General features: G+C 38.5%; 1 long non-coding RNA gene across 1 annotated transcript in view; it reads left to right on the forward strand.

The window, feature by feature from the left end:
* The window catches only part of LOC132009859 (uncharacterized), a 62,382-nt gene extending 42,208 nt beyond the window's left edge, over positions 1-20,174 (forward strand). The window contains exon 4 of the long non-coding RNA XR_009402082.1: positions 20,010-20,174. This is a non-coding gene — a long non-coding RNA (uncharacterized LOC132009859). The remainder of the gene's footprint in view (positions 1-20,009) is intronic.
* Positions 20,175-26,270: the final 6,096 nt, after the last annotated feature.

The following is a 26,270-nucleotide window of genomic DNA, read 5'->3' on the forward strand; positions in this document are numbered from 1 at the left end:
TACCCATCTGAAGACCCTGATGCTATCAACATCATGCCAATAGTTATCATTAAGTTAACATCTCAAATTGAACCAAAAATGCTCTTGCTCACCCTATGTCATTAAGTGATGTCTTTAAATCTGAATGAGTGTATTACAGATTGCTGGCTGTTCTGCTTAGCTGGTATCTCACACTGTACACTGTCGAAATTTGCTCTGAAATGCACATTTTCTAACCTGATTTCAAGTCCAGTGTTCATTATTCTGTCCCAAGTGTGTTCTGCTGGACACCTCTATTATGCTGATCCAAAAATGTGGGCTCATCTCATACAGTCTTTTAAGTTTCTAAGGAAATATACAATTATCTGTACTATGGACAATCCAAAAGGAAATACAGAAATCCTTATCCTTAACATATCTTCTGCCCCCATGACATTGTAAGTTCCAGTCTTGATGGCATTAACTATTTCCAAGTAAGGGTAAGTTTTTTCCCTAGATGTATGATCCCCTCCTAGAAACTCTGAGCTCCCTCAGTATCTTGCTGTATCCCAGCTTCAGGGCTAGAACCAGCCAGCAAACCTTTTCTGGGTGTCAGCATATACCCATGAAATATGAGTTAAGACGACATTTGATTATACTTGAGATCACTTCCTTCCTCTTCAGATGAAGCTTTCATCCTTAATAGTGGTCTGTAACATAGTGACCCACAAAGCGAGGGGACATGGGGAAGCCAGCACACCGGTTTTATGGGGTTGAAGCCCCATTTTGGTAGGACTGAAGAGACATACTCTTACAAACAGTTGGGGGAATCCTTCCATGTATACATACACAGAGAATCTGTTCTCTTTTCTCCCAACCCCCCCCTTTTTAAAAAATATGAATTGTGTTTCAAATAAAAAAGTTTTTTCTGTTTGTTCATAAAGTAGACAAACATATAGCTCTCCCATTTCCATTTGTAACCTGCTGAAATAGCATGGAACCATGCCTCTGTAATGACTAGACTTTTTTGAGAGAAAGCAGGAAGACAGGCACAAAAGGATAGTTTATGGGAATGAACCAAGGAGCTACAGCTTTGTATAATAATGGATTCTAAATAGATTAGGAGGGATTTGGAAGTTTGTCTGTGTGCTAAGCAAATGAAAGGGTATATTCTTGTCCATGTCCCTCTATTGCCCTTCTGACTAGGCAACAGTCTACATAACCTGCTTCCATAGTACAGTTGATTGGAAAACTGGCTGTCTCTTAAACCTCTTTCATATAGAGTATTTGAGAATCCTAGAGCAAAGCTGACTAGGAGCTTGGCTGCCATAACTGGAAGGTCATGTTGACGCTGGTCCTGGGGCTGCCGTTTCAGAGAATAATAGGCAGTGGAAGAAGTCCTGAAAAGATTAGAGTGAGCGGGGGGGGGGGGGGGAAGATAGTAAAAATTGAGTAAATATCTTGTGAAACACAAACATGCAATATCCTTGTAGCAGAAGTAGAGTCATGGCTGGACCTTAGAGCTGCCTGCATTTCTGCCCTTCATAAGACTGAATGCTGAGGCATTCTTGAGATTCCCTGTATGCACCTTCTTTGAAAGCCTCCCCATTTTCCTGAGGTTCTTTGATCAAGTCTCTGTTCCCTAAAACCAAAATTATATGACAGGCACAGTATCTGGGGCATTAAACATAATGCGTAAGGAATAATAACCCAAAAGAAAAACTCACGAATCACGAATCTGGTAAAACCTACCATGGAAGGAGATATAAATATGGATGTAGTCACCAAAAAAAAAAAAAAAAAAAAAAAAAAAAAAAAAAAAAAAAGTAAAGTTAGGTAGAAGAACTTTATTTGGAAGATGGAATAGGCAAAAATGAATCAAAACAAGATCTGGACATACTTTAAGAGAAATGAGAAAGGATAATGCAATGGGTAAAGACAGTTTAGGAGGGAGTGAAAATATTGCAAAGGAAGTGCCCGAGAAGGTTACGTGTTCATAGATCTTCTCCCTTACATATTCTTCAAATCCAACACTCTCACATCTCCTTCTTGTACAAAAATCACAGGAAAAGATAGCTTTTCTTTTTTGCAATATGTTTTGTATTAACCTTTCCTAATTAAAATTTGAACTTTTGTTTTATTTATAAGAGATACTTAAAATGTTATTGCTACAGTGTATACTACTTCCCCTCCTTAATAATTTGCAAGTAACATAATTCCTGAATATTTTTATGGAAAGGTCAGGGAGGCCACAGAGCACATCTAGCTGACAACACTGAGAGTTCTGCCTTTGAAAACATGTTCAGCAGTTTCCAAGTCCATCTATTTCTTGTTTATTTGGAACTTTATTTTGTGAACTGTAAATGCCACTTTTTATTTGTTGTCGTATTTATTTGCCTTCCCCTTGGGTCATAGTGGGGACTCAGTAAGGCTTACTTACACTGCTACTTAATTTTTATTGTGGTTCCTAACAGAAATCACCCTGAAAGGTTTGAATATGAAAAAAGAGTATCTTCATTTGGAGGTTTTGCTTAGTGTGGATCTAAAGGTCTTAATGCAAAAAGACTGCTTTGTAGGGGAGGTGCTTTACGGTTATTTGAAACAGTTCATCATTAGAAACCAGCAATTAGTAGTCCCTGACAGTAACACCATATGCACAGACTGAGGCAACAGGCTAATTCGTACACAAACACTGCCGCTGCCAGGCGTACTGATTCTCTTTGCCTCAGTGCTTCTCAATGTGGTCCAAGCCAGAGTTGCCTGCAGAGCTTTTTCAAATTACACGTGATATATATCTGTATGTATATGTGGGTGCACTCTTATCTTTACATATCCATTTGCATATACATCATACATGCACAGATTCATTTCTATGGGTAAGAAAGCTTCAGTGGATTGTGCTGATCAAATGTCTGTTGCAGTTACATCCATTCCTTATAAGAGAGGGTAAAGAAGCAGAGAAAGGAGGGTATGTATGCTCAGTCCCTCTCACTTATTTCTGTGCAGACCTCACCACTGCAGAAACTCACCATAAACTCCTGTGCCTGTGGGGTGGGCCCAGACATTTCAAGGCTAATACTGTATCACATAAGGACCTTGAAGGCATGCATTGTTGCAGGCATCTGCTAGTTCTGTAACCTAACTAGTGAAGAAGGGGCTCAGGACAACAAAATGAATCTTAATGTTTTCATGGGATGGGGATCGTTCTGGTAATATGGGTAGAACAATTGAAAGGAAATGTAGGCAAAGTGTATATTCTATATGCTTAGAGAAAATGCTAGTGGGTGACATCAAGGAAATAAAATCTGTACTTTTTGTGAGACAAAAAGGCTTGATTCTGGCTTTTCCACACCATTAAGGGACTCCCCAGAAGGCTCAGCTACAAGATGGGGGGTATGGGACTTGGAATTTGTTATAATGATAGGAAAAATATTTTCTTATGATAAGAAAATGACATTAAAGTAAAACAGCATTCTAGTGAAACAAATAGATTATCCTTCAGCTTTTTTCTGTAGTTAGGCACAGTTTTCTCTGCTCGAAAACTGGGGTCACAGTAGCATTACCGTCATTGATTTTTGGAGAGGATAAATAAGTTCAGAACTGTATAGTACTCGGAGTACTCCCAACGGCCAAGGTGCTGAATACATCTTAGCTATTAATACTAGTATTTTAATGGGTCTTGAGTAATATAATTTCTGATTTAAGGTTTGTGGTTTGAATTGTGTATTATCTGAGGATAGTTTAGGAGTTTAATATAGTACCTTGCCTTTCTTTCTGAAACAAGAGGTTATGTCCAGTTTCCAGTGGGCATAATGAAATACCCAGATACAATTACATTTTGTATTTGAGAAATCTAAGGTACAGAGTTTCCCAAGGAGGCATAGCTTCTGAAAGCAGAGTCAGGACTCAAACTCAGGTCTTCTGACAATTATAAAATAAGATAAACTATGATGAGTCCTAAAAAATGTGTCAGTAAATCTTAGTGTGATTCAGATGAAGAAATGGGGGATGTATTATTGGAAGCTGGGGTAAGGAAAGAGCATCTGCTTGGAATTCTGTTTATTTGCTTAAATTCCATCTGGATGTTTCCATAGATTGCACTGAATTAGTCAGCTTTATCGCTCTGGGGTCCCAAATGACCACAGAATGTGGCCCTATGGACTTTCCTTGTGAATCCAGTTAGAATTGGTTTTACGCTTTTCAGTTACATGATAAATCAGGCTCAAGCCTCACCCTCTATGTGAAAGGTGGTTGGGAATGAGTTCTAATTCAGAATAAGACCATTTGCACTGCTTGCAAGCAACCCATTTGTGACTCTGCGTTGGCTGCCAAACTAATTCTGAGTATTTCAGGGTATAACTTAGTGGACTTAAATCCTAGATCAGCCACATTTTACTAAAATCCTTTTGCCTCTTCTTTCAAAGGCAAATTACTTGGCAATTCCAGATTGTTACCCTGGATGCCTTTTTCCAAACACTAATCCTACATGCTCCATGCAGAAAAGAATTCTGTGATCATTCCAATTAGTAAAATGCTAGAACCTTGTGAATTCATAATGAACATCTCAGGACTAGGACTGGGGTTAGGAGAGTGAGGCCTTCATTTTGGGCCGAAAACTTTATTCGGTGACCAAAATTTCAGTAATAAGAACTAAAAATATTAAAGGTGATATTAATTAAAAATCAAATTTAATGAAGGAAACCCATGATGAATATAATATCAAAATTTCAAATGAAGTGCAGGATTCAACATTGCATTTCATGGTCTTTCTTTCCTCAACTCACCCTGGTTCCAATAAAATTTCATCTGTAAAAACAGCCAGCCAGCCCGTGGGCTGTAGTTTGCCAATTTTTAAAATTACATTAAAATATTTCTCTCAATTACTGAGTTTTTTTGGTGTCTGTTGGAATTTTGCTCCAGAGACAATTACCTCATCGCCTCACCATGGTTCCAATTTAGGTTCTGAGTAATCTTGTAATCAAGATGCCTAGTTAAGTAGTACTAACCCATGGTCGACCACACTAATTTGTTCATATAACAACACATTTTGCATAACAACTCATAAAACCCATCTTCAAAAAAAAGTCTTGGTGTGGAAAATTCCAGAGAATAAAGAATAATGGTGCCTCTTCATTTCATGCTCACAACAAGCATATGAAGTGGGCACTTTTATTATGATCCTCACCTAATGGATGAGAAAGATGAAGCAAGACATAATTTGCTCAGGATAAGAGAGCAAGTAAGTAAGATGCTGAGTTTCACACGCAGGCAGCACATCCCCTGGGTTCCTACAGGAAGTGGCCTGTGTTTAGCAGGAAGCAAGAATGAGAGCCCATGCAGTCACAGAGAAAGCCAAGAGCCATGGGATATGGGAAGAATGTTTCCTATGGTCATTCTGGTTCCTAGTTCTGTCCTACGTGAGGCAAGCTACATTCCTGTTCTTGGATTCCATGAGATCAATCCCCAGGTATCCTCTTTAAAAATTTGTATTATAAACTCTACTAACTAAGGCAGATTTCTGCTTGCTACCGAGAATTTTCAATTAAAAAAAAATGCCTTGGATTAAGATTGTTTCTTTCACTTTTATTTATTTATTTATTTTCAAAGATTTTATTTATTTATTTGTAAGAGAGAGAGAGTGAGAGCGAACACAGGCAGACAGAGTGGAAGGCAGAGTCAGAGGGAGAAGCAGGCTCCCTGCGGAGCAAGGAGCCCGATGTGGGACTCGATCCCAGGACGCTGGGATCATGACCTGAGCCGAAGGCAGCTGCTTAACCAACTGAGCCAGCCAGGCGTCCCAGATTGTTTCTTTCAAAACTTTATTCTGACAATACCCATCTCTCTTACTTTGATAACTCCATTTTCATCATTTCAATGATCATTCTGTTATAATGTTTTAATGAAATGTTTATAATTTTGTTGATAGTTCATTTTATAACTACTCTTATTTTTAAAAAGAAATGTTTATATAGGCACTCAAAATGCTTCTTTAACCCCCTTAGCTGGACAGTAGTTCTATTGTACTAGTTTCCTATTCCCATGGTATCCAGTTGTGCTGTGTACACAGCTGTCACACAATCAATATTTTAGAAAGAATAAAATCCACATAATGGCCATTTTTATTTTTACCTGGATACAAGGCCAAACATCATCTCCAACACTTTTAATACATGGCCATATATTTTAAGCATAAAAAGATGTTCACTTTCTGTGCTGTTAACCCTGGAATAAACAAGTCTGAATTATGAGATGCTGTAATTCCTCACAGAGCCACTGATGACAATAGAAAACACGAGTGCAAAGCTCAAATGGTTTGTGTGCTCACCAGAAATTCAATTTGAAATTATGGCTCGATAATTCAACTTTCTCCCTATGAGATTGTTTTATTTTTAATGTTATATCCAACCTAGATTAGAGTACCAAGCACCTAATATACATAGGCAAAATCAAACAGGCCTTGGGGGGAAATAGTAAGTATTTGTAAATCCATTATAACTGAGTAGTATAGGAAATTATTTTGTTCATAATCTATGCAATGCTGTGAGTGTCAGCATTGGTGTTGGATGGCATTTCCTAAAGTTGTGCTTTGAGGCAAGTGATGGACATGGACTGAAAATACCAATGCATGTTTCCAAGCCTGCTTTGTGAATTTCTGTACCCTCAAGATTATCCACCTCCATAATAAGCATACTGGAGCCCACCCAGCAAAACACAGGATCTTAGAAAGAGGTACAGGTTATTCTAATGCAGATCTTAACAGGCATCACTGCGTGGCCCATGCTTGATAAAATACCTAAAATTACTACCCTGGGGGGCACCTGGGTGGCTCAGTGGGTTAAAGCCTCTGCTTTCGGCTCCGGTCATGATCCCAGAGTCTTGGGATCAAGCCCCGCATCGGGCTCTCTGCTCAGCAGGGCGCCTGCTTCCCCCCTCTCTCTGCCTGCCTCTCTGCCTACTTGTGATCTCTCTCTGTCAAATAAATAAATAAAATCTTAAAAAAAATTACTACACTGAGACTTAGAGCCTACAAAGAATTCTATTCTCTATTTCGATGTAGAGTCCCAGGTGAAGACTTAGCTGTCACTCTCTGATACCATCCTTAAAGGGTCAGAAATACATCCCTAAAGAGCCTAGCATACCTCCATAAATTTCTGATCCAAGAGCCTAGCATACCTCCATAAATTTCTGATCCCCCGTTTCCTCTTCTGTAAATTGGGAACGTCAATCTATATTTCTAAAGATTATTGGGAGGATTTAATCAGTCAATGTATTAAGGTGTATTGCCTGTGTTATATAATATTCCTGTTTTAATTTTTGTTATGGTTTTATGCCTAGAGTGTATCTCCGTATCATTAACTTAACCTAATTTTCCTTGAAACTATATTATGAAACTAATTAAAACTGATATCATCTTTGGGATAAACCAAAATATTCTTGGGTTTTTTATTTCTCACTATATAAGGAAGACTTGGTTCAAAAATTAGCCTTTTGAGTTTCTGAAGTTACATTTTACTTGTTGTGTACTACTGTCTGGCTAAGGAGGAATTTTGTTCTCCTCCGCCAGTGTTTTGTCTTGACTGAGATTTCCCAGGTCATGCTACACTTGTGTATCTCTCTGGAAATACGTTTTCTTTGGCATGACTACTGGAGCCCTCACTTTTCCTTCAAGATGGAATGTAAGCATCAGTCGGCTAATTGGAAAGACATTTTGGAATACCCTGCTATCTAACTAAGGAATGCCTGTCTTTTTTGTCTTATTTTCACTTTGTACTTTTCTGACCTTCCAACTAGAATATCCAAGTCCCTTTTGGGTTGTATCCTTTTATTCAATTTTGCATCTCTTAGTACAGGTCAATGCCTGGATCATACAGGGTGTTAAACATATTTTGAATGAATCAATGAAAAATGTGTAAGATATGTTTAAAAATTTAATATAGTACTTAATTTTTATAGTCAACTAGCTACTTCCTTCTTTAAAATAAAGATTTCATTATGTAGACATTCATCACTTAGTGACCCCACTTGCTAAGAAGATCCTGACTGCCTAAAATAATGAATATGAAACTCAGAGCTGTGGTGGAACTGTAGGCACTGGAAGGATCCAACTTAACCCTGTTATCAATAATAACAGTAACTATGGGAATGAAGTGTGAACAAAATCATTTAATATTGTCAATTTCTAAGAATAAGCAGATGACAAAACCCTTCTAGGTATTTATTGATTCTGTTTTGTTGTAAAGAATTCGGTTATGTTTCAAGCGGGTATGTTCCACAGTTATGGATATTGGCTAAATGTTATAATGACAGATAGCATGTGAATGGATTTGATACACATTCTTATTTCAACCAGTAGCTGTTCAGTTTATGTAAAATTATAGAAATTTTTCATCCATGTTAGGAAACTCTATCAAAGCAAAAAGATAACTATGAAATCTCAGAGTATGTGATGCACAAATATTTTCCTAGAATCCTTTCTATCAACTTTTCAAAGATATAGATCATTTTGCCCAGAACAAATTAAAAATGTAAAGACTATAAGCATTGGAAATTCTGATCCTGTGTGTAATGAAAAACATTATGTTAGATATTAACAGGATAGAGCAGCCTTGTATTTATTTATAATCTAATTTGTTATGTTTGCATAGACATAACCTATGCAAAAAAGTATATAATTAAAATGCTAAAATTGTGCTGGCTACATTTAACTCTAATGTTACTTAAAATGCATCCTTCTTGATCAAATATGAGAGTTTACCAAAATATAAAAAGAACCAACTGCAGCATCTTCTTTCTTGGGGTATTTTGAGCATGTGTTTATGATATTAATTATTGGAGACATCATGGACCAAATACCTAATAACTATCTATGCCAAATTCATAGGAATTAAAAAAAAACCAAAGAATCCAAAGATAAGGTGATAGCTTTGAATACAACACAGTTTGCCATTATTTGGACCTAACTGTGGTTTTTACTTATCTCTCCTATTATCTAATATTCTGCCAGTAACAACTTGAAATCATTTGGACCTTTAAGATATATAGAGAACACTTCTGCTATATCTACTTACCGAGCTAATTTGAGGAATACTTTTTATTCTGCATATATAATCAACTACTCAGTGATTCTAGAGAAATGTTATGATTGTACTTTAAAAGTTTGAGTATTTGAAATAAGAAAGTTACTGCCCAACAAAAGTATGGACCACAGATACTCAAAAGAGGAATATCAAACCTGAAATAAGATAGTTTGTGCTTCTTCATGAATCATAATCATAATCATTTAACTAAATTGGGGGTTCAGGAATTAAGTGTAATTCTGAAAGTTAGGGGCATGGAAGTAAGCTCTGAAGGATTTTCAAACATCCCCATGACCATGAATTTGTAGAATGGAAATGCATTTTTCATGAAAACAATACCCCAGTGAGTCAGACCCAGTGATGCTGATCTGTGAGGAAGAAGGTGCCCCATTTGGAATGCAGAACAACTTCCAGAGGGAAATTTAGTAATATCAGCAAATCCCCAGTCACAAATAAATAATTGTGGTTGAATATCTTGAAAGTGAAACCATCCCCCAGAACATTTCACTTCCCCATTGTCCATCTGCATTCCCCATCCAGCCCAAGTTACAAGATTTGGGTGTGAGCATTTTGAGAGCCCAGGGAGGTATTTACATGGTCTGTAGTTCATTGTAGCAAAACATTTTTGTGTTTCTCTAAAGATTATGTACACACAATCTTTAAGAGCATTTTAGAAAGAGCAGGAACCTCAAGCTCACATGTATTTTTCATTACTTTCCAGCTGCTATTTCTTAGATTGTCAGAATTGGGATAATAACCCGCAGACTATCACTTTGTGCTTTGCTGAAAGGGAGGATTGGGTTGCCACCAAATCCCTAATTGAGACCGAATTAGAATAAACGGTTGTTAAGCTCTCCAGCCTAATTGTGAATGGTGTGTATTTGACATTCACTAAGATATAAATTAAAATAAAAAGAGCATTTTCAGAGGCATTGGAGTAGCTTTGCATTAATGATGGCCCCCTCTGCACTGCTGACGGTTTGCATTATTCATAATGTCATTATCAGGACTATTCAGCGCTGAATGATTTGTTCGCCCAGAAATTGTACAGCCTGACCAGATAAGTAATATCTGTAGTTTGTATTTATTCTTATGACTGCTTACTCGGGTATGGCTCCTTTTATCTCTGTTGTGAGCTTACTTACTGCTGCTCAGCGGGATGTACCATCAGTGACATAAGTTTTATTCATTTATAGATGCAGAGCACTGCATCAAAGTATTAAATCCTGCAAATGTGGGGAAAACTCAAAGGCTTTAATCCTCGGACTGGCAGTCGTCATTGTACTGCTGCCATATGTCAGCACTGAAGTTAACTTTCGGGTTTGTGCGTTTATGGAAGGCATACAGCCCTGTGCCGCCTGCTTGTTTGTTTAAGATAGTGTCTTCCCCGCCACTGCAATAACTTTGCCATTCAAACCCCTTTCATTGGCACAGAAAGGAGTAACCAGAGTCACACAATGAAATGCCAACGTGTCCTTTCAGCAGTGATTGGTCTATTTTATAACTTCTTTCTTATTCTAATTAAACTAGCTTAGGAGAGGACTATGTTTTAGCATCTTGGGCTTCTGAATGACAAGAGAAGGCAGGGGAGAATCAGAGCATTTAGAAAGCTCTCTGCTGTGAAAGCAAGGTTTAAGGTCTAGAGGTTTTCTTTTTTCTTTTTTTTTTTTTTTCCCCCAGCAAAGAGATCATCTTTGAAATCTTCTCCATCAGCTCCCTTCTACACATACCAATTTCAGTTTTATAACACCCCTTGCTGTGCATCTCTTGGCAGGAAACTTGCCCATCTTGCAGAGTCTTGCATGAATAATTCATTTAAGTGTCATGCTGACTCTCAAAAGCCTGGATTACTGCTTTGGAGGAAATGTTTAATAGGATTCTTCCAAACAATACAAAATATAGCTCCGAGTTCCATGGGTCCTATCTCTTGAGGCCATTGAACCTGTGTCTAGCTGAACTGTAACCTTATAATGAAGGTTCGTATTATAAACTAGGGTCACTGGTTTACAGAGACATGATTCTTAAATACAGGGTTTGAGTTCAAGACATTGGCACAATAACTTTTTGTTAAACTTGGGGTTTTGGCCTCTCTTAGATGATACCAAAGTACCTCGGAGACCCAGGCAGATCAGCAACTGGGAGAAGGACTGAGTTGGATGCAGGCAAACAAGCCCTACAGTTGGCAGCCATTGTGATCACCCGCTGTTACTCACTGACCTGTTACTCACTGACCTTGTTCTTCAAACCGTAGCCCTGCTGTTAATCAAACCTGAATATTCAAAAATCTTCTTTAGACTCAAAAACTTAACCCTTGTAAGCCTGGTGATTTTACTGTATCTCTTCACCTGCATCTCCTCTTCCATTCTCCACAAGGCCTCCTTTGAAATCCCTTCAAATGCTTTATGTCCTAAAAATGTATTGCACAACCTAAAGGATGGATGACTTACATTTTAATTGATGTGGTTTTTGGGATACAGGTGAGGTTGGGTGGGGTGTGGTCCAGAGCCAACAGCCAGGAAAGAATTCTTGAGATGTCTTTGGTGCAGAATGGTGTGGGTTTTTTTTTTTTTTATTGTGTTCAGTTAGCCGGCACATAGTAGTGCATCATTAGTTTTTGATGTAATGTTCAACGATTTATTAGTGGTGTGTAACACCCATTGTTCATCACAACCCTCCTTAATACCCATCATCTGGCTGCACTGTCCGCCCACCCCCTCCCTTCTGTAACCCTCAGTTTGTTTCCCAGAATCCAGAGTCTCCTATGGTTTGTCTCCCTCTCTGATTTCTTCCCATTCAGCTTTCCCTCCCTTCCCCTATGGTCCTCCATGATGAGGGAGCACGAGGCTGGCTGAGGACAAAGCAAAAGCTGGCGCCTTGTACCCCACCCCGCCATCTGCTTCCCCTCAGTCCTATGTAGCATCCCTCAGGCAGCCCTGACTGCCATGAACAATAAGCAAATAGTTAACTTGCAGAGCTCACAATCCTGCTAGACAGGAGTCTCCCTTGGCTTGCAAATCTCCTAAATCTCACTAACAAAGACAATTGATAGCAGGATTGTGACATCCCACCAAAAAGTCTCCCAACTATCTTAATGTTAATGGCTGATCTGAAGACAACATTGATCAAACCGCAAGGCCTGCTAGCTGCAAGGCCTGCAAGGGCAAGGCCTCCCATAGGCCTGATATCCTGGCACCTTGTAGGCCCTCCTTAGCATATGAAAACTCCCCTTGAAACCTCCCTTCTCCTCACCTTCCCCCAACCGCAAGGTATATAACATGCCTACCCTCACAACCGGGGCAGCAGCTCTTCCTGCCCACGGGTCCTGTCCCCGTGTTTTAATAAACCACCATTTTGCACCAAAGATGTCTCAAGAATTCTTTCTTGGTCATCGGCTCTGGACCTCAGCCCACCGAACCTCACCTAGGTTCTAGAACTTTATCACTCCATGATCTTCCTTATGTTCCAGATATGAGTGAAACCATTTGATAATTGTCTTTCTCTGCTTGACTTATTTCACTTAACATAATCCCCTCCAGTTCCATTCATGTTGATGCAAATCGTAGGTATTCATCCCTTCTGATGGCTTAGTAATATTTCATTGCATATATGAGCCACATCTTCTTTATCCATTCATCTGTTGAAGGGGATCTCATCTTCTTCCATAGTTTAGCTATCGAGGACATTGCTGCTATGACCATTGGGTGCATGTGGCCCTTCTTTTTACTCTATCTGTATATTTGGGGTAAATACCTAGTGATGCAATTGCTTGTTTGTAGGGTAGCTCTATTATTAATGTCTTGAAGAACCTCCATACTGTTTTCCAGAGTGGCTATACCAGCTTGCATTTCCATCAACAGTATAAGAGGGTTCCCCCTTTCCCACATCTTCACCAATGTTTGTTGTTTCTGTCTTGTTAATTTTTGCCATTCTAACTGCTGGAAGGTGGTATTTCATTGTGGTTTTGATTTATATTTCCCTGATACCTAGAGATGTTGAACATGTTTTCATGTGTATGTTAGCCATTTGCATGTTGTCTTTGGAGAAGTGTCTGTTCATGTCTTCTGCGCATTTATTGATTGGATTATTTGTTTTTGGGGTGCTGAGTTTGAAAAGTTCTTTATAGGTCTTGGATATTAGCCCTTTATCTGAAATGTACTTTCCAAGAGGTCGCTGTGGCCAATGTCAAAGAGGTTACTGCCTATGTTCTCCTCTAGGATTTTGATGAATTCCTGTCTTACATCGAGGTCTTTCACCCATTTTGGGTTTATCTTTGTGTATGGTATAAGAGAATGGTCCAGTTTCATTCTTTTGCATGTGGCTGTCCAATTTTCCCAGCACTATTATTGAAGAGACTGTCTTTTTTCTGCTGGATATTCTTTTCTGACTTGTTGAAGATTAGTTGACCATAGAGTTGATGGTTCATTCCTGGGGTCTCTATTCTGTTTCACTGATCCATGTGTGTTTTTGTGCCAATACCCTGATGCCTTGATGATCACAGCTTTGTAACAAAGCTTGAAGTCAGGCATTGTGATGCCCCCAGCTTTGGTTTTCTTTTTCAACAATTAGCTGGCAATTTGAGGGAAAAACTGAGAGCTCTTTCTTTAAGGTCAGGAACACAACAGGGATGCCCACTCTCACCACTTTTGTTCAACATAGTACTAGAAGTCCTAGCCTCAGCAATCAGACAACAAAAAGAAATAAAAGATGTCCAAACTGGCAAAGAAGTCAAACACTCTTCACAGATGACATGATATTTTATGTGGAAAACCCAAAAGACTCCACACTCAAATTATTAGAACTCATACAGCAATTCAGCAACATGGCAGGATACAAAATCAATGCACAGAAATCAGTTGTATTTCTATACACTAACAATGTGGCTGAAGAAAGAGAAGTAAGGAATTGATTTCATTTACAATAGCACTAAAAACCATAAGATATCTAGCAATGAACCTAACCAAAGAGGTAAAGGGTCTATACTCTAGAACAGTTATGAAAGAAATTGAAGAAGACAGAAAGAGATAGAAATGTATTCCATGCTCATGAACTGGAAGAATAAACATTGTGAAAATTGTCTACACTGCCCAGAGCAATCTACACTTTCAATGCAGTCCTTATCAAAATACCATCATTTCCACAGAGTTGGAACAAACAATCCTAAAATTTGTATGGAACCAAAAAGGTGGTTTTATTAAAGCACAGGGACAGAACCTGTGGGCAGAAAGAGCTGCACAGAGGTTGTGAGGAGCAATTCATTATATACTATGGGGTTGGGGGAGGTGAGGAAATAAGGAGGTATTCAAAAGAACTTTCATATGCTAAAGAGAACCTACAACATACCATGGAGACCTAGGTAGCCATTGTCAAGTTAAGGCTGTTTTTCCCTCTAGTAAAGCATTAACATTAAGATAGTTGAAGGCTTCCAGGAAAGAATGTCATACTTGTCCCACCCAGGAGTGCTGGGAAGGGGGAGGTGGCAGGGTGTCCCCTTGTGCTTTGCCCTTAGCTAGCCGTGTACTCCCTCTTCATTTCTATTGAGGCTTGTTTTTAGTTAATGACTTTGAGAATGACACAAGTAATAGTTGGTTACTATAGAAAAACAAAATAAAGGCACAAGAAAGGAGAAAATTTTAAATGATAACTGCCAATAACATCTTGACATTGTAATATGTTAATCCACATTCACATTTTGTATCTATATATTGATCTACCTAGAGGTCTGTAGATCCATGTATCCACGTATATAACTTTACAAAGATGAAATGATCCACAGCAGAATTTCAAACAGTAGGGGAATTCCAGGGGAATGTCTTTTTCATAGGTGTGTGCTATCTGGATCAGTGGGTTTTAGACTGTCTCACAGAGCCCTGATTATTAGTTGAAGGGTTTTTAGTTGGATATTTCCCCTCCCCTTCCAGAACTATGATAACTTTTTCTCCTCTTCTGTGCCTCTGGATGTTAATCTGAATGGATTCTGTTAAGAGTCACCTTTACCCTCTGGCTTCCCATTGGGTTCACCCAGTGAGAGAATCAGCAGGAGCTCCTCGGAAGGGAAAATAGTAAGATTAGGATATTTATTCTCCCCATTTCCTCTCTTCAGAGGGAGAGTTAATAGCACAAACCTCCTTCAGCTTCTTGGGTTTTAGTAACCAACACTTTCCCTCTCTCCTTCAGGCCTAAGGGTAATGGTAACTTCTCAATTTAGTCATCGTTGCTGCAAAGCAGACCATCCCCGAACACAGTGATTTAAAAGTACAGTTATGTATTTGCTACTAGATTCTGCAATATTTGCAAGGCTTGGTATTTCCAATGAACATTTAATGAGGCTGGTTCTGCAGGTGCTGAAACATGTGTAGAACAGAAACAGCTGCTTCCTGGGTGAAAAATAGCTAAGGTGATGGGCACAAGAACGGGAGGCCCAGAGCATGCAAGTAAGAAAGAGCAAGTCCCTTTTTTCCTCTTCAAGCCTCTCATTACTCTGTATTGTCCCTGTAGGAAAAGCCTAACAGTGAGCCTCTTTCAAAGATGAAAAACGGTTTGCAGAGTTCTAGCTTCAGCAGTGCAAAGCCAAGCAGACATAGATGGGTTTGGGCAACAGCTTAGTAACTGGCAAAAATCATTTCTTGTAAAAATTAATGCCTATATTAGTTAGTTATTTCTACATAAAAATAACTCCAAAACTTAACAACAACAGAAAACCTCAAACATATATTATTAGCTCATTTATTGTGAGTAGGAATCCAGGTGTAACTTAGCCTGTTACACCTGCCTTGGCATCTCTCACTGGGCTGCAATTCAGATGGCAACTCTGGCTACAGTCAGGCTCACCAGGCAGGTCAGCTTCCAGGCTGTTCTCATGGCCATTGAGAAGACCCCCTTCCAAACTCACTCACATGAGTGCTGGAAGACGTCATTTCCTTGCTGGCTCTTGGATGAAGACTGTCTGGTTGAAGACTTCCCACTGGGGATGCATTTCTATGCTGGTATCTCTAGTCTTGATGGGAATGTAGTTCCAGGTAGTAGACATCTGATACAGACAACTGGTATGCCAGTTCTACCCTCTTTGCTCTAGTACCTGCCAAAAAAATGACCAAACCAAAGCTCACTGAAGCTCAGCAATGACAGGCTGGCTCCTTTTAAGTTGGATCATGAGTAAAGGAAAAAGGGATAAGAATGCAGACAACTCATTGCAGTGTCGACAATGGCATGGCAATGTCCTGACTGTCCTTCCTAACACCTTCACAGCCTCCAGAAATCCCGTGGCTACTACTAGGTTCAGTGAACAACATCTTTTGTCCAACTCACTCTTAGAGAAAGCTTTCTAATAGATTCATTTTTTTAAAAGTTAGTATTTTTCAGTATTTGTGCTCCTTAAAAACCCTGAATTAATAAACTAGAGCATAACTTTATTTTTTTACATTTTTCTCCAATCTGGGATTAATTACTACTGGGGCAGAGAAATTCATTACAACAAGGCTTTTTTTTGTTGTTGTTGTTCCCCTTTGAGAATTTCATCATCCCCTATAGATTGTTTTACATCTCTTAGAGTATATGTAATATTAATACAGAAATCTTTAATTAAGACTATTCAATTCTTGGTAAACCATGTAAATTGTTTTCTGTACTCATCTTAGGAGAGTAAATCCAGTTTTTAAATATTTAGAGAAAAATGGCCTAAATTCTTATTTATTGGTAACTTTTTGCATCTATTATACAATAGGAGTATAATGTAGCTTAGTCTCTGTGTTGTGTATATACACACTATATACATGTTTGTATCTATATGTTATATAGGTATCTGTTCTCTCTATGTTCTTTTTAAAAAAGATTTTATTTATTTAAAAATATTTTATTTATTTATTTATTTAGATTTATTTAGAGACAGCATAAGCAGGGGGAGGGGCAAAGGGAGAAGCAGACTCCCCGCTGAGCAGGGAGATGAATGTCCGGCTCAATCCCAGGATCCTGAGATCATTACCTAAGCCAAAGGCAGATGCTTAACCAACTGAGCCACCCAGGTGCCCCTATATATTATTTCTATTTATATATCTATCTATGTATCTATTTATTCACCCATCCATCCATCATCCACCTATATATCTCATTTCTGTGATGCTGATAGCTAGATAGCTCAGGACTTTCTGTTGAGCATTCTTAGTTTGGGCTGCTATAACAAATAACCATTGACTAAGTGGCTTATAAACAACAGAAATTTATTCTCATATTTTTGGAGGCTGGAAGTCTGGGATCAGGGTGCTAGCATGGTTGAGTTCTGGTGAGAGCTCTCTTCCACATTGTAGCCAATTGTCTTAAAGCCGTGTCTTTACATGGCAGAAGGAGAACTAGTTACCTCTCTGCCCTCTTCTTAAAAGGACACTAATGCCATTCATGAAGGCTTTGTCCTCATGACTTGATTGTCTCCCAAATGCCCTGCATACAAATACTGTTGCTTTGAGATTAGGCTTTCAACATATGAACTGTGGAGGGAGACACAAACATTCTGCCCATTACACATTTTCTTAAGCTTTCTTACTTAGTAATTTCTATAATAGGGAGCAATATGAGTTTTGACTTCTTTGGCAGGCTTTCAGGTTCTTCCATAAACAGCCTTTTCATTCTGCCAAAATTTAGATAAAAAGAAGATAGAGAAAAATCGCATTTATTGAGAATTTACTATGTACAAGCCCACTGAGCTTGTCAAAGTTATGTCATACGATTTTTGCCATAATCTACTTATAGAGATAATATTGTTATTTCTCATGTAAAATTCACAAAAAATGACATATAAAACTCATCCAAAGATGCACAGAAAATAAATGAGGTAAGCAGGATTTGAAACTAAAAAACCCTCCAGAAGGTTTAAATTCTGTGTCCCCACCCACACTGGTACCATTCCTAGCCCACTGGCGTCTCCATGTTTATTAGGAAGAGATGCCTCCTCCATGGGGACAAATCCTCATAGATAACCATCTAGGCAGAAGATTTAGCTTTCATGTGAGTTAGAGAAAGTTACGTCTTCTCGGGATAGGTGCAACTCTGAGCCAGATCACACATCTTGGAGAAGAGAGCATGGGTTTGATTTTCACCTCCATTCACATCCATGGTTGGGTCTCTCTTACATGGTTACAACCTGTAGAACTGAGTCGGATGATTTTCTTCAACACCACCTCTGCCAAAAGAGATTCTTATTTAAGATCTCTCCTTTATTCAGATTCCAGCTTTAAGAAGAACTGCATACCTTTATGTCCTAATGTTTTTTCCCTCATCTTTCTCTTAAGTTGCTGCATAAGAAATTATTCTAAAACTTAGAGCCTAAAATAACAAAATTATCTCACACAGAGTCTGAGGGTGAGCATCCAGCGGCAGCTTAGCTGGGTGGTTCTGGCTTATCATCTCCCATGAGGGTGTAATCAAGCTCTTAGGGTGTCAGCCTTCTGAAGTTTTACTCAGGCTGGAGGATCGGCCTCTCATCCTGCTCAGATGGCTACTGCCACTGGCTTAGCAGGGGCCCAGTTCCCACTGCAGGGGCCTTTCCATGGGGCTACTTATAACATGGGTTTCCCCAGAATGAGTGACAAATGCCAAGAAGGACGAAAGCAACCAAGATGGAAGCTTCAGTGACTTTTATAATGTAACCTCAGAAAGAATTTACATGCCATCCCTTCTGCTGTATTATTTCTTTTGGTCACACAGACCAATCCTGGTAAAAAGTATGAATCCTTGGGGGTCATGTTAGACCACAGCTATCACATATAACTAAGACTTATGGTCTCATTATAGGTGCCAAAAATTAATGAGATTAAAATGGCTGAAATTCAGTTAATCCTCAGTGGTACGTGTATTGACTGGCATCTATTTTGAACAAATGTGTGTCTGTTCTGATTTTTCTGTTTGTGCCCAACCAGTTAAATATTCTGAACATCAATCCTGGCATTAGGTATTATTATTATCCTCATTTTACAGATGTTAAATGTGAAGTTGTTAGACCTCAATTTCTTTCTTTTTTTTTTTTAATATTTTATTTATTTATTTGACAGAGGTCACAAGTAGGCAAGAGAGGCAGGCAGGGAGAGAGAGGAGGAAGCAGGCTCTCCGCGGAGCAGAGAGCCTGATGCGGGGCTCGATCCCAGGACCCTGGGATCATGAACTGAGTTGAAAGCAGAGGCTTTAACCCACTGAGCCACCCAGGTGCCCCTAGACCTCAATTTCTTCCTCACACAGATGCTGTAACTGGGCTTAGAACCCCAAAACTTTCAGTTACCATTACCTCTGGTACATTCAATTCTAACTTCAATTCATCACTTCTGGAAGTAAGTTGGCACCACACCAATATCAAACATGTTTCTACACGGTTAAGTTTCAGTAACATAAAATATAAAAGGCCCTTTTAAAGCTAACTTGGTTTTAAAAACCCCTAAAAAGAGATTTTGTCATTAGATAGGTCAGAGGCTCATTTCACCCTTATGTTCAAAGGGCAGAGCCCACGCTTCAGATAAAGAGCTTATCTTTTTTTTGAAGAAGACGTTTTACATTATTATTTTCCTTCTGGCTTATATAACATTTGTATTTAAGTGTTAAGGGAATAACCCTGTCACCAGATATTTACCTTGTGAATGTGAGTTCCATAGGAGTGCACTGAGGGTGACGGGGGTTGGAAAGTTCCATACATTTGTATACCCCACCAAGAGCAAAAAGACTCTGTTCTATGTATTAAAATTGTCAGTTAGAACTGGTTGATAGAAAAAAAAAAATGGCAACTGGGCTGAAACTTTCTATTTTCAAACAGATACGAATAAATATGTAAGTGCCACCTGAAGGCTGGGGTTTAGGTTTATAAAAAGTGGTAAATAACAACAAATATACTGTATAAAAAATAATTAGTGAATGTTATTTATTTTTAAAATATGAACATATGCTTAAGAAGAACAAATGAAATTTACTAATAGCAACCCTTTTATCTCGCCTCTGATTCAGGCAACACGTACAAAGGCCAGGAGAAACTGAAGCTGAAGCAGTTACCTGGAGATGGGCTCAGGACGAACCCCAACACTTCACTCTTGTCTGTTAGAGTGAAATACATCCAGCACCCCAGTACATCAGGGGGTCTTTGGCTCTAGAGTAACGCGAATTAAGACAAAACCTATTTGGTTTGCATAAGCTTTGAATTTATTATTAACTGTGTGGCGTCCCTCCAGCTATGGAAGTAAAGCTCTGTCCAGGGCCAGGTCTGACTAAGAAAAATAGGTTCTCACATAACTTTAATAAGCTCACACATTTTAATATCATCTCAAATCCGCTTTCATTTTTTCCATTTCCTACCTAATAACCACTCCCATACTAAGAAGCATGGGACTTGGGGGCCAAAACCTTCCTCTTCTTTTCGGGAGAAATTTTATCTTACTCAATTAGGCCATAAATAACACCATGGCCCCTGCCATATGTCTAAAAGCCTAAACAAATATCCATTTTATTTTTCACATTTCCACTTGTGCCTTTCTTTCAGTGCTTTTCCTGGATGCATGGTCCAAGACTTACTGATTCACAGTATGCTAATTCAATTATTTGTGAAGGAAAATAGCAAAGGAATGGCATTGTGGAGATGTCTGGCCTCTCAAAATCATGTCCCCTTGAGAAGCTCATGTTAGCAGTGTAGAAGCTGATGGGGTGTCTGGGTGGCTCAGTTGGTTGGGCATCTGACTTGCTATCAGCTCAGGTCATGATCTCAGAGCCATGAGACTGAGCCCTGTGGCAGGTGCTCAGTGTGGGGCCTGCTTGTCCCTTTCCCTCTGCCCCTCTCCAACCCTCATGCGTGTGCTTGCTCTCTCTTTCTCAAATATATATATATATATATATATATATATATATATATGTATATATACACATTTTTTTTAAAGGAAGAAGTGTAGAAGCTGAAGCTTTCTGTCTGAATTTCACTTCAATTAAATTTAAACGTACACACCCCTCTGATTATTATCACATCACATGATTAATTTGCCCTGTGCTACTGTTTCTAGATCTGTGCTTCCCACATCACTTTTGTCTTCACATTGCATTCCCTGTAGTCTCTGTGAACAAGCTCTCAGTCAAAATTTTACTCTACTCTTGGAAGTGTGGCATTCCTCAACTAAGTTTATAAAACTAGAACTATTTCACTCAAGCTTTAGAAATCAGTATCTTCTTGATATCAGTGGTTTAAGACTAATGTGTTCTCAGAATGAAGAAAAAATGGGAAGGGAGGTTTGCAGATTTTAATACCTTTACCTTTGCTTCTTCTAATGAAGATTTAAGAAGGTATGCTACTTAATGAGACAGTTGTCTGTTGACTTGACTTGTACGAGTTATCTTCTGGATAACACATAAAACTGACCACTCTAGAGTAAAGAGGAGGTTGTTCTGTTCTTTATATTTAAGTCAGCTTATGACATTAAGGAAAAAAAATGAATTTATGTACCACAAATGGAAGAACTCTGATATAAATGTATTTTCTGTTTAAATTTTTATTGTCTTTATGGCAACTGAATCAACTCTGTCTCTTGTCTCTTTTAAAGCAAATGGGTTTGATTTTCTCCCCCAGCATCAGTTGCTAGTAGCCACCAATCATGCTGTAACAAGGATTTTGACTATGTCAAGTTAGTGGAAAGATTATCATGACCAACTACTGACATCCATCATGAATTTGAGAGGGAGGGTGGTCACTTGTGTTTATAAAACATGTTGCATTCCTGGTATATATAAAGGTAAGAGCCAAATGACTCAACTTTGCTATTATTTAACTTCCTTGCTCTAGGGGAATGTTTCCAGTACTTCTAGAATTAGAGCCGTGAATGATGGGGTTTGGAAATGCAAACTTCTAAGAAGTTTCCCAAGTGATCCCAATGAAGAGCCAGGTTTGAGAAACATTGTTTTAAGGCCCAGATTTAATATCAAACATCTTTTGTGGCTCCAAGTGGTGAGCAGCGAGTGTGTTCGTGTATGAGATGGGTGGACGGAGGTGGTAAGGGAGCTAACCAAATTCTTGTTCCACAGAGGCAAAGGATGACTTTTGTCCTTCGCAGTTTTTGTTTTGTTTTGTTTTTATTTTGTTTACTTGAATGTGCATGTTTTTATTAGCTTGGAGATAAATTTGGGAAAATAAAAGGGAGGCACAGACTTGTCAGGAAAAGAAGAATGAGATAGAATATAATCTCCATCAAGGTTTTAGGGGCCTCTTGTTTCTAATTTGGAATGGTTCACCTGCCTTATAGAAAGTGGGAGTGGAGAACTGTGGCAATTATTTTGGAAATTCACTGAATTACCTGATGATTATTTCAGTTTCCATTTCAATCAGACTGTAGAGACCTAACCATAATTTACTTCCTGGTTGAGTGATCCTAACGATACTTGCGCTGTTCTCTTTTAATAAGGTACAATTTTATCATCGACCACAGCATCTTATAAAAAATACATAAAATGCCTTACCTTTTCCCATACACTTAAAGTTTCTTTGCTTCTAAAACCATGGAACAATGAATATCTAAATTTTTTCAGGAACATGTTTGTACATCTATCTTTCTGTTCTCTCTCCTCTCTTACACACATACACTATGTAGCTATTTATGTTAATGCATTCTAATAAAGGAAAACTTTAAAAAAGTCCACAGAAATTAAAGTTTCTTAGTATGAACCATGATCTAATGATTAAAAATAACAATGTTTTGTAACATGCAAAATTGTAACATATTGCAAAAGATAATTGAAATTCCTGCATATGCCTGGGATATTAATATTTTTCCCTGCTTTTTTGTAATTAGATTGATGTGAGTATTTAAAAATCTGCTCCCCACATGTGCTTAAGGATGCCAGGTTTTTCCTGAGTCATTTTGCCAATTCAGATGCTGTGTTTGAATGTGTCTTCTATTTCAGTGGTAGTATATACACGTGATATTTTAACATCACTGGAATGCACTGGTATGCTGGGAATATCAGCACAGATGTAAAAACACACTATCATTAAGAGATGATTGACAGCAGTGATCTTTATAATATGATCTGATTTATGTCCTCATTTATCATTTATCTGCCCAAACTGAGAGGCTTCTGGAAAGTTTTGTGATGCTGCTATATACTAAATGTTTGTGTTCCCTCCCCACCAATTTTATATGTTAAAATTTAATGCTAATGTGATGATATATGGAAATAGGGACTTTGGAAGGTGCTTGAATCATGAGATGGAGTCTTTATGAACAGGATCAGTGCCCTCAAGAAAGAAGCTTCAGAGAGTTCCTTCTCCCCTTCCTCCGTCTGAGGACACAGCAACCAGATGGCCATTTATGAGCCAAGAAGTGGGCCTCCACCAGTTACTGAATCTGCTGGTGCCCTGATGTTGAACTTCTCAGCCTCCAATGCTGTAAAAAATAAATTTCAGTTGTTTAGCCTACTCAGTCCGTGGTATTGTGGCACAGCAGCTAGAACAGATGAAGACAAATATAGACCTTATTTTAGGCCAGTTATCTAGAAGCAGAATCTGACCCAGATCTGGATGCACTTGACTTATTGAAGGAGTGTGCTCAGGAGGAAAGGACTGAAGGAAACAAGACAGGAAGAAGATCAGCAAGAGTTGCTCTACTTTGAGGTGAAAAGGTCAGCATTTCCTAACCCTAGTTTATTATTTTGTTAGAACTGTCTTGTCAAAATAGCACAAATTGGGGGGCTTAAATGACGGAAGTATACTGTCTCACAGTTCTGGAGGCTGTAAGTCCATAATCAAGGAGCAGCAGGGTTGATTTTCTCCAAGGGCCACAGGGAAGGCTCTGTTCCAGACTCTCTCTGGCTTGCAGATGACCACCATCTTGCTGCCTCTTCACATGGTCCTATCTTTTTGCATTAGAGTCATTGGAACCTCTTTTTTTCTGTCTAAATATCCTCTTCTTATAAGGACACCCATCAGATTGGGTTTGAGCCCACCCTAAGGGCCTCATTTTATTAATCACTCTAAACACAGGAGCTGTCTCCAAATACAGTAAATTCTGAGATACTAGGAGTCACATATGCCTGTGCGTGGGGGCACAATTCAGCTCATAACATCCACCAATCTGTCATTCAGTGGCTGTAGGCCACCTCTGTGGGGAGGGTCTGAGTAACCTTCCAGGTGTCTCTAGAAAAAGCACTTTGAACAGCTAGGGCATGGATAGATATACTGGCTAGGAAAGGGAATTTAGGCAGAGTACCTTATAGTGTCCATTGCAGAAATTATAAAAAAAGAAAAAAAAAAAGCTAGTATTTCCTGAGCCTTACTAATGTATTTCATCAAATTTAGGACCCCACTGATTGTAAAATGCACTATTATTTTAAGTACTATAAAGAAAGAAAAAAATGACTAAGATGGGGATCTAATAGGAAACCTCCACATAAAACTAGGACACCCAAGAGCTAAATCCTTCGTGTCAGAACAAATGAGTAATAAAATCACCGTGCAGAAAAGAGCAATAAGGAACTTTCATGTTTCGACCTTGGCACAGGATAGAAGGAAGAAAAAGACAACTCCCCTAAGAATTAGGATGACAAGCTTTTATTAACATGGATTTCTGATATGTATTCTCATTATAAGAGAAGTTCAAAAACCTTAAGTAGATAATTTAAAGTGCTGTCAGGTACATGGTACTCCACATAACAGGCAGAAACAAATACAAATCTGGCTGAAAGTGAAGAAAGATGCCTCTGATGAAAAAGCATTTCCTTCAGAAATGTGAAATAATGAGAATAACAGATAATGATATTAATAAAATAGATAATAATTAATGATAAAGACAGATAAAATTTGGTATGCTACCAAGCTTGTTCTCTAGGTGTTGGCAGATAATAGAATGTGGCCCGAATCTGGCTGCCTGTGTTTTTGTAAATAAAGTTTTACTGGAATATAGTCTAGACATTATGTGGCAGCTTTTGTGCAGAGTTGAATTTGTGCAACAAAATAGGACCTCAACAGACAATTCGTAACACGAATGAGTAAATATAGCTAAGAAGGGGCAGAAGCAGAATTTGAACCTAGTCATTCTGAATCTGAATCCTATTATCTCTTGGAAACTACTTTAAAATTTACATGAATAGAGACTCCCTTAACCTTTCCACTTAACTAACTTGCCAGAACAATTCATACCATCTCCTTTGATAAAAATATGCTGACTCATGCCTCTAATAGATGATGTTCAAGTACTTTTGTCCCAGCAGCTGAGGTGGATGATTCTACTTGAATCAGTATTTTAATTAACTGGTCTACTGCAGTCTTGATTACATTGGGGAAGTGGTTATCCAGATACCGAACTTGGTGTAAGTTAATGGAGGATATAAAGACAGAAAATGTTTTTCCTTGACAAAATATCCATTTGTTTCCTAACATACACGGGAAAGTTATTAATTTTGTTAACAATTAAATTTAAAAATTTTTAAAAAACAAATTATTTGTAAGTCCTAGCTTTTGAATTTATTACCTGGTATAATTAAAATCATTAGAAAATTATTTTAATTTTTTAGTTTGGGGCACCTGGGTGGCTTAGTGGATAAAGCAGCTGTCTTTGGCTCAGGTCATGATCCTGGGGTCCTGGGATTGTGCCCTGTGTCATGTTACCTGTTAAGTGGGGAGTCAACTTCTCCTTATTCCCCTCTGCTTCTTTCTACTCCCACCCCAAGAAATAAATAAAATCTTTAAAACAAATGAAGTATTTATGTATATATTTATAAATATTCCTATAAAATATTTCATGTAAATGCTTTTTAAAAGAATTATTTTTAAATGGGAAAATTAGAGAAAATAATACTAGGAAATGCTAAGAAAATAATAGGAAAAAAGAAATGATTTTTTAAAATTATTAAAACTTTTCTTTTAATGTAAGTAGGCTAGTGCTAACCCACTGGTGATATTAGCAAGAAGGCATGTCTGTTCTCAAGAGAAGCTTACTGTACAGTGGGAGATCCTGGGTTGAACTCAGTCAGTTCTGGCTCCAGAATTCTGGCTTTTAAGCACTGTATTCTATTTGCCTTTTCCTGGGAAATGCCATTCTGCATAAAGGTCTATATAATGTGCTTAAGGAGCTTTCTGATTAGAGCAGAAAGAAGACATTTGAAATGAATTTTGACAACTGCCTTTGGCTCAGGTCATGATCCTGGAGTCCTGGGATCGAGGGCTGCTTCAGGCTCCCTGCTCGGTGGGGAGCCTTCTTCTCCCTCTGACCCTCCCTGCTCTCGTGCTGTCTCTCAAAT

This window comes from Mustela nigripes, chromosome 2 (assembly GCF_022355385.1).
Source record: "Mustela nigripes isolate SB6536 chromosome 2, MUSNIG.SB6536, whole genome shotgun sequence".
In the NCBI taxonomy this organism is placed as follows: Eukaryota; Metazoa; Chordata; class Mammalia; order Carnivora; family Mustelidae; genus Mustela; species Mustela nigripes.